The sequence below is a fragment of the Ammospiza nelsoni genome, chromosome 15, assembly GCF_027579445.1.
Source record: "Ammospiza nelsoni isolate bAmmNel1 chromosome 15, bAmmNel1.pri, whole genome shotgun sequence".
NCBI classification, from domain to species: domain Eukaryota; kingdom Metazoa; phylum Chordata; class Aves; order Passeriformes; family Passerellidae; genus Ammospiza; species Ammospiza nelsoni.
In genome coordinates this window covers 13,568,221-13,576,281 of record NC_080647.1, presented here as the reverse complement: position 1 = coordinate 13,576,281, position 8,061 = coordinate 13,568,221, and the positions used below count along the sequence as shown (strand labels likewise).

Sequence of the window (8,061 nt, the reverse complement as noted above, 5' to 3'; positions counted from 1 at the left end):
ATGCAAATTATATAGAGATAAAAATGGTATACCACTTTTCAGAATGGACATTTAATCTTTCAAGTAGTAATTCTTGCCTGTTATTTGCAGGTTAATCACTGAGGTTTATTTATCAAAAAATATATTTATATCATAATGAAAGTAAAATTCAGACTGTCTCCAGATACTTCAGAGTAATAATGAAAACATTTCAAATATAGAATTTGGGGGAATACTTCAATCCTTTTGTCACAAACAAGTCCACAGCAATAACCTGTGGTATCTTGTAACCATAGAACTGAGGTGGAATTCATTGGCCTAAATGAATTGTTATGAACTGTAAAAATAAATCCTTCCTCAGCAGAAATGAGTACAAGAAAGTTACAACTGGTCTCTTCTTTCCCCTGAAAAATTCCTCTGACTGCATGATAACTTTCATGAGAATACATAAAGATTTAACTTTTCATGGTAGTTATCAATAATAGTCAAAATGCTCACTGTTATCAGGACACTGATACAGGACTTTCCTTAGGTTTATGTGGGGAAAAAGAAATGCAAGCTGGGCTCCTATCAATTGCATGAAGTCAAGTAGAACTGAAGTATTCACAGTCCTGCCTGAAAACAATGCAGGACTGTGCTTAACTTTGGTCATGTGAATTCTTCTTAGAGCAACAGTGCAAAGAAATCATCCAGCACCACTGAGCCAAGGTATTACCACAGGACTTGAGAATTTTAACAGCTTTCCAGTACGTGCCAGTCTTACATTAGATACAGAGTCCAGAAAGGGGATAAAAGGTTAAATCTAGCAGCAATAATGTGAAAAACCTCACTGTTCTTTAAAGCAGCTCTTACAGGGTATTCACTATCAGAAATGAAACAATTTTTAAAATGTTTTTTTGTTTCCTTTTTAACATTTTTCCCTGAATGTAGGTTAACATTCAAACATTATTTCACCACTAAATACAGAGTTCATTATTTAAGGTTGCTATATGGTGAGCTTATTTTTAATAATAATTAATAAATAGAATGGACAGGTAAGAATTTAATTGAAAGCTTTGGTCAGTCCATTAATGCTATGGGAAAAAATTTAAACATGATCATATAAGGTAGGTGGTACTTAATGATAAGAATGAAGTCTAACATTTAAATATACTTCTGAATTGCAGAAAATGCACTCAGAAAACGTTAAACTTTCAGCTCTGAGAATTAGCCATGCTTTCATAGCTTTCAGGGAAACAAAGAGCCAATGCAGACGCTGTCTGTCGAGCCACTGCATGTTGATTCATCCTGAATGCATTCCCTGCACCCAGCGACCAGTTGGGAATGAGTGGGAGTTCATTGACATCCAGGGGAAGGAAGGAAGAAAGGAGGTCTCTGCTGCACTGGATCATGCTCCACAGCTTCATATTTTACCTATAGGAATTGTGGCAAACCAATAACTTTTCAGAGCCCTTAGCAGCAATCAGCAGTCACACTCTGCCTACAAAGATAGCAGCAAATTGGTTTAAAACCTCTTCTTAGCATATGCAGAGAAAACCATTACGTGCTGTCAACATGTTCAAGTCATTGTGCTAATGAGATGAGACAGGTTGTGTGACAAAGAAAGCAGCATGTTTCTCAGTGGTGAGAACTAATGAGTTCATTGACCAGCACGGAGAACCTGAATCTCAGCTGCTCTCCCCCACTTGGCAAGGTGCCCATCTCTGATTTTAGGCTGTTACATTTAGGTTTTTGGGAATTTTTTAATCTATGTTTGGCTGAAACAGAAAGGCTTATTCTTAGTGAAGAGATCATAGGCTTTCATCCACACCAGTGGGCTAGAAATATCTAGCTGGGCTTTATAGGTCAGTCATCTTACTCTAAAGAGTGCCAAGGATGATCTTGTGTTTGTTTGATCAGCCATTTTAGCTACATTCTCTTCTATCAAAAAAGTAGCTTTGATAAAGCAGCCAACTAAACTTTATAGGAAAGAAAAAAAAAGAAGTAAATGTCCTTGAAGACTGTTCCCCTTTCATGCTGTGATTAATTAAGCAATTAAAAGTATGATTGGTCTTTTTAAAGATGTCATAAGATATGGCAACTTCCCGTTATCAGAATAAATTAAGAACATCTCTTCAGCCCTTCTATAAAGGGCTGGAGCTGCAGGACAAAATGTAACATGTTTGAGAAATTGGAGTTTTCTGTTCTCAAATACCACTGCAAAGCAGGATGAGTCAGATGGGCATGCCAAAGCTCAGGTCATAAATATTTTGCCTATTTCTATACTGCATCAGCAACTCATGCTGCCAGATCAATAGACTTCAGCACTAATGATTTCAGCCCTGAAACATGGAGCTGTTCTCCCAGAAACACAAATGTCTTTCCAGCAGCAAAACCTGCATGGAAGTCATCAAGAGATTACTCACTCCTTTATTCTTGTGACCTGAAATCTGACTAAATAGAGGAGAGAAACAGACAAGACAAAAGCTAAAAGCTAGTATAAAACTAAAAAAGAAATACCAGGTCTCTTCAAATATAATTTTTTTTTTTTTTAACTATCAGACTGAACACACAGTTGTAGCTCTCAGATATTCTCTCAGCATTTGAAAAGATATCCCACATCTCCTGTCACTTAGCTATTAAACAAAGGACCAGAAACATCCCCCTGACTTGAGGGGCTTTAGGCTGATATCAGGAAAATCAAACCCTGGTACTTTGTCCTGGCTGCTCCTGAGATATTTTGAAATTGCAACTTATCCCTCTGACCAAGCAGAAACACAATTCTGTCAAGCTATCTTTGGCCACTGACAGATAGGCTGAAGTATTTCAAGCTTTCTAAGTCACCCTTTTCTCACCACTATCTGTTGCAGTGACAATATGTCTCCATATTTTGCAACCAGAACTATAATGAGGACAAGAGCAATGGAGCAATATAATCAGCAGCTTAAACAAAATTTCCTGTTAAACCCACTCCTCCTCTTTCCTATTTCCCAACAACTTTGAGAAGGAAATCCTTATTTATCAGGATGTTCATATGACTTCACCAGTTGATTTACAGATGTACCACTAACACTTTGAAAATGCTAATTAATTCATTTACCATGGGAATACAACTTGTCCTTATTTCTGGCTTCCTACATAGTTTGGCAATAATCATTATTTCAGACAAGGCACAACTGTTTGCAAGAACTATAATGAGAAAGGACAGACTGCAAAAAACTTCACTATCTATTGCTTTTACTCATTTTATTTTGCAATAAGCATTCAATAGTAAGTTCTTTATACAGTGAAAGTCGATTATGAAGAAACAAAAAAAAAATAGTAGAGCAGGTCACATAGAAAAAAAAATCAATGACATATTTAGAATTAACTCAATTAATCCATATAGCTCACTTACTCCAAAAATGTCATGCAACAAATTGACTGACCATTTTTAAGGCAGGTGGTAGCATTTTAACAATACAGATAGGCTAAGTTTACTGGAAGCAATTCACTTACCTCATACAAGTGCTACTCTAGCCAGATCATCACTTAACATGTCAAATATCTATGACTATCTGATCCACTTAAATGGTTTAGGAAAGTACACAGAGTGGAATAATCAATTTTCAGGGGCAGAGAAGCATTCACTGTGGACAGCATTTTGCAATCCTACTGAAATGCACAGTTTTTCTACAGCTACTTGTATGGAAGAATATTTAGAACCCGTCTGAATGTGCTTAGCAGAAATATTGTTTAAAAGTCCACAGGAAGTGATAGAATAACACAGAGAAAACCTGACAAATACAAAATGAACACCTTTAGTGAGCTGCATCCCTTGTGTGACACAGCAGTAACATCCCAGTGACTCTCCAGCTTCACTTGGACACAACCAATCTCTGGATCTTTTATTTTGAAGGGTAACTTGCCTCTGTTTCCTGGGGCCTAAGGGCAAATATTCATCTCTCCTCTTAAAAATGTAACTTTCTTCATCTCTCCATCCTGCAATACTTTAGTACCATGAGAGGCCATTATCTGAAGCTGCTGTAAAATAAAGGACAGCTCTCTGAGCTCTTTTGTTATTGCATTGGAGTAGAAGGCAGGCAGTCCTGTGAGTGTGGATGAAGAACATGCAGTCCTGCACTGCATACAGAGCTGGCAATCAGCATGCAATTCAAGCATTCTAAAGTTTACTGGATAGCTTCAATAGGGAAAGACTAAAATAAAAATAGAAAATGGAAAATGTTCTGTTCAGCATTTTGATACAAGCCACAATCCAAATTAGGTCATTAAATGCAAGCTGTGAAACTTAACTTTGATCTGTAAGTCACTAGAGAAAAGGATAGTGAAGAAAAGCTGTGATAAACAACTCAATTTTCCAGCTTTCTTTCCTTAGAGCTCTCTCAAGGAGATCTCACCATTCATTTGGAAGTTCTTTTCTTCCTCACGTCGTGTCCATGGATCTGCTCCTAACCAGAGATAAAAGGACAAGTTTTCATTAGGGTGCAATTAGGCATGTACCTCCATTTCTATTAACTTTGTAATGAAGAATAATAAAGCAAAATTAGGAACATTAACATTTTTCGGAGGTAACGGATCATTCTTAATGGAAACCCTGTGCCTAAACTCCCTATACATGGCAATAAAACTGTAGCTCATTTTTTCGGTTCATGAGGAGAAAAAGAACAATGTAAAAAAATTAAAATGACACCCCATCCCACCCTGCCCACAACTGAACAAACCAAGAAAAAAATATCTGTCTTGTGAAAATCAGTAGGAATTGTACTCCATTTGGGGGAAACTTCTCCTCATTACCACTTATTAACTGATTTAAAACACTTCAGTAAGTACAGATTTACATACAAACCTGTATTACCCAGAAACAGACCAGAATTGTGAAAGTAATCTTGGTCAGAGATGAAAATAAGACTTGATCCAATATCAAATGAAGAGCATGAACATTTCTCTATTGACTTCAGGAGATTTTGGATGGAGTCCATTTGCAGTCTGCACCTGAGAAGGATTTCTCTACTAACCTCCCGTGCCAGAGGAAGATAAAAATATATTAAATTTAATTACATTTTTTCAATTTGAGCAAAATGTCTGGTCTTCAGCTCTGGACCAGAAAGGAAATCTTTATTTTCTGTATTACAGCTAAACTCATACATGGTTACAAAATAAAAACAAAAACCAAAACAGCAACAAACCCAACCAACCAAGAAAACAAACAAAAAGAAAACAGCAATAACAAAAATATCCCCACCAAAATCCAGACACCACTTAACACACCTTGGTTACTGAAATACATAAGGATGTTATTTCCTCTGCAATTTTATTTTGGTTTCTACATTTACCACATTTCCTATTGGAAAAAGTATGAATTCACAGCAGCTGCTATGCACCACATGTTGACAACCTATCTAAGAAGATGATAAAATATTCTATTACTTGTGCCTGATGACAGAGACAGGCATTCATCCATCAAAGCTAAACAAAACACCTTCAATCCAACCCAAAAGAGTTCTTTTCTGTGAACTCCAGCTAACTTAATTAATGCTTATTATACAGGAAGAATTAAGACAGAATTATAGGATATGAAATACTGGATTAGGCCAATTTTACTGAGCATAATTTTACTGAGTATCAGTCACTGAGGTCAACAATAAAACTTAGAAAATCAGGACAAAATGGGTACAATAAAATCAGATGTCTGTATGTAAGCTCTTCTCTCACACAAACTAGTTAAAGGCTGACTTGCTATAGGGCTTTTAAGCTTTGAGATACATAATCCTTTATTAAAATATCCAGCTTTTGCAGCTGCCTAATTCTATTTTTCTCTTCCTACAAGTGCCCAATCCCTTTCTTGAGGAGTGCCAAGCATCAGCTTCAGTAATTGGAAACTACCTGTGTGAAGCTTCTACAGCAAGCACAGGGGCTTCTTATTCCTGCTGAAACAAATATTTTCAAATCTATACCAAAAAAAGAATTACACAGCTAAACAAAGGCCCTGTTGTGCTACTTATTAGCGATGCTTTGTGGTTTCATTTTTTATTTTGCTTTTATCTTGTTTGACTTGGCAAGCTTTTTCAGTACTCTTCCCTTCATTCACATACATATTGTGCAGAACACAGTTTGACATGGCTTTTGTTTACACCTTTTTTATGGCAAGGCTTCTATTTCAGCAGAAATCCCAGAAAATGCTGCAGCAAATAAGTATGTGCCAATGTCAATATGTCTTTTTAAGCTGTTAAATATCTAGTTCTTTTCTACTTGTGCTCTTTTTATTGCTGCCATGAAGTTGAGGAAAATTGGAATCAGGAATTTCACAGCTTTCCCCTTGAGCTGCAGAACTCTAAAATGTGAGGGATGGATTCTCTGTTTTCCCTTCTCTGCTGGAGACATGAGGGAAGGTTTCAACCATGCAGCTGTGGATCACTTTGAAAGTCCTTCTGGCACATAGACTGCTGAATTTCAGGGGGTTTTCTCAGGTAACACTCTTGTTACGCTCTCTGTGCATCAGTGTCTATCCTCTTCTTCATCTTTCTTTTGTCTTTGTAATAAAGGAGAAGCCACTCATGACACAAGCCACTTTAAAACAAAAAAACACAACTCCTCCCTTGCTTTCGTTACAGATGTAGGAGTTGTAGGGAATTAAAGAACATATTGATGCATCTCATAATTTCATTATTGTGTAACACAGTGAGAAAACTGGATGAAAAAGGAAACAAAAACTACTCTTTCTGCTATTTAAATATTCCAAAATGCCCCTGATCATCATTCTCTAAGCTGAGGTAGTCCTATGGCCACCAGTCATAATAAAGGATGTACTGCATAGGAACTGCAAATTTACAAAAGTTGCTCCATATCCCAGAAATATTATAAGATTGCAATGACAATTCAACTAGGCTGGGGAAGAGTACTCCTTCTGATTCCCTTAAAATTATATATGCATATATAGACATATATATATATAAATGAAGTAGAGGGGATCTGTTTTGAAGTTCCTACTGTTTGAATTTGCTTTCAGACTGTGATGCAAAAGTCTCAAACTGTACTCTTCACAGAAAAGCTCTAATCTCCATAAAATTGCAAAAATAATCAAAATACTTCATTTACATTCAATACATAACCTGAATTCTTTTCCATGCTCTGATGAGACAGGCTGGAGTTCTTTCTTTTCTTCATTTTCTTCAGGATGAGACATAATTCCTCTTTGTAAAATCTGCCTGTAACCTCAAATCATCTGCAGCAAAGCTCCCTACTAACATAGATTCTCACTTATGTTCTCCAAGGACAGCTGTCCTTGCTTTTCCACATTAAACCTTCTGTGTTTCTTTACATGTAGAGTAAAATGCACTTGGTTTTAACTACAGAGTGGAGGATATGGAAATTAAATAAAAAAACAACACAAAACATATTCCACATTCCAATTTGCCATTATGACAGAAGAGAATCACTCCAGATTGTATTCATCATAACTTTAGTGGCTTTCACCTCAATCTGGGTTTATGCAGAGCTGAGATGTTGGGAACTGCTGGGCAGTCTAATACTGGAGAGATTTCTTCTGTAACAGGGTATTTTCAGACCTAAATTACATGGACATAGAATACTGTTGCCATTATATTGCAAGAGTTCTACTGTCATTACATTGCAAAGGTTCCATATTGCTAGAGTTTTGTACCTCCTTGATGGTTCTCATAGGCACCTCCTCTAGGCACTGATTCTTCCTGGTCCTCACAGCAGCTGACTCCAGTTCTCCCCAACCAACCAATCCACTCTTTTATAACACTCTTCTTATTGGCAACAGCTGTGGCCTGTTAAAATCAGGCCTGCTCCTAATCTTTAATAATTAACCCAGCTGCAATTCTTTGGGGGGTAAGATTACTTTCTATAGTACTTTTATTTACTTATATTCTAACCCCCCACATTATTGTATTCTGTAGGAATTTGCTTCCATTACAAGTTCCCTGGAAGAGACAATCCAGGTTGCTAGTGAAAAGAATTCACCACTTTTTTACAGATTAAATCCCACAATTTCCTATTCAAGAGCACAAAGAATCCAACCATCAGCTTGCTGTCTCCGTGCAGGATGTAGGCTCAAGAACTCTTTAAATATTATAAATC

At 36.8% G+C, this 8,061-nt stretch overlaps 1 long non-coding RNA gene across 1 annotated transcript; it reads right to left on the bottom strand.

Moving 5' to 3' along the window:
• Nucleotides 1-3,482: 3,482 nt before the first annotated feature.
• LOC132080213 (uncharacterized) lies at nucleotides 3,483-7,665 on the bottom strand. The gene is made up of 3 exons (XR_009419527.1): nucleotides 7,619-7,665; nucleotides 4,356-4,406; nucleotides 3,483-3,981 (listed from the first exon to the last, which is right to left on the bottom strand). It is a non-coding gene; the product is annotated as an uncharacterized LOC132080213 (long non-coding RNA).
• Nucleotides 7,666-8,061: the final 396 nt, after the last annotated feature.